The sequence below is a fragment of the Raphanus sativus genome, unplaced genomic scaffold, assembly GCF_000801105.2.
Source record: "Raphanus sativus cultivar WK10039 unplaced genomic scaffold, ASM80110v3 Scaffold1815, whole genome shotgun sequence".
Classification (NCBI taxonomy): Eukaryota; Viridiplantae; Streptophyta; class Magnoliopsida; order Brassicales; family Brassicaceae; genus Raphanus; species Raphanus sativus.
The window spans coordinates 8,534-10,059 of record NW_026617124.1 but is presented as its reverse complement, the minus strand read 5'-3'; the positions used below and the strand labels follow the sequence as shown (position 1 = coordinate 10,059).

The following is a 1,526-nucleotide window of genomic DNA, read 5'->3' as shown; positions in this document are numbered from 1 at the left end:
TATCTCGAGGTCTGATTCATTATTAGCTGCGATCTACATCGTTATTATTATCACTGTATTTTCCCGTGAACCATATCCTGTTGTTTAGTAATGATCGTGGTTTCCTGTTTGGTAGAGTCAATACTACGTTGAAATTCACACATGTTAATTGTATCTATTCTCGCACTGTTATGTTTGCACAGGTTGCTCTTGCTCGCAAGAGCATGATTATAATGGATACTGACATTGATCCCGTTGCTTGGTTTGCACAGTTACAGATGTGTTTTTTTTTGTCTAAGGTTAGGACTTGAATCTCAGTTGAGTTATTGTTTGACAGAGTGAAAGGTCATGACGCTTATCAATTCTGTCTGCAACAACCTGGTGCGCCAGCTTTTATTGAACACCATATGCTATAGAAAGTAGTCTCTTGCTGCGTTCTGTTTGATTCACATATCTGGAAGAAATTGTTGTTAAAGCTAAGCGAACTGTGTTAGATCTTTGTGAAACAAACTGAGAGACTTTTCCAAAGGAATCAGTTAGGTGTCTGCAGCGAAGCTTTGGGTGCAACTAGGCCTCGAGCTGCCCGTGATGTCAAGATAAAGCGTGACTTACTAACCAGTGAGTTTTTGTTCTACTGTTTTGAACATCACATAATCCATATTTTATCTTTGAAAATCGTATATGCATACTGACTTGGTTTACAAAACTGCTGCAGTCCCAAGGATATTGTATGAAAGAATATAAGAGAAAAGTTAAACGTAAGTTCAATCTTATTGCTCTGCATCTCTCAACCCTTTTGTTTACAGTTAGTTTGAATTTAGACTCTTTGACAAGTGTATTGACACATGTTCTATTATCATATTTCTTTCTTTCAGTCTATGTGACAAAAAATTGTGAGGAAGCTTGCAAGATTGCAGCCACCTATATTCTCAATTGGCAGGGAAGCTGAGAAGAGAAGATGACGAGGTGAAATAATAGTATTTAATAATTTTACATCACATGATCATCTAGATAGCTTTTCTTTTCTTCACATTGGCTTTGACTCTTTGATGTTTTTATCAACAGTTTGACATCTTGGCTGCTCTTCATCAATCTCCAGCTGTTTGTGGGCTTCCAGCAGAAGAAGCCAGACTTTGATTAAGGAAATAAGTGATATATCAGCTGTTTGTGTGATCTTTTAAATTTGATGTATTTTCGAGAATTGCTATTTTTCTTTCTATCGTCATGATAAAGATGAGAATATCTTTAAAAAAAATATTTATTAATATCGAAAACCTTAAATGGGACATTGGTTAAATGGTTGCACCAAATAATTGATTTGCAAATTATACCAGAATAAACTGAAACCAAACAAAGAAGACCCTTGACAGTGAAACATCGTTCGTCTCCAAATCTCCGCCACTACTTTAATACATGCAACTAAATGGGGATCCAATAATGAATCACAGAACACGTGAAGGCCTGATATAAAAACATCAAGGCACACCACGTCCAATGGATAGAAAACTACTTACGGGGTCGGCTCATCATTTTGATGAACCCTAAGG

General features: G+C 36.5%; 1 long non-coding RNA gene across 1 annotated transcript; it reads left to right on the top strand.

Moving 5' to 3' along the window:
* Window positions 1-482: 482 nt before the first annotated feature.
* LOC108831391 (uncharacterized) lies at window positions 483-1,256 on the top strand. Its single transcript, XR_001946349.2, has 4 exons — window positions 483-597; window positions 695-737; window positions 855-945; window positions 1,079-1,256. It is a non-coding gene; the product is annotated as an uncharacterized LOC108831391 (long non-coding RNA).
* Window positions 1,257-1,526: the final 270 nt, after the last annotated feature.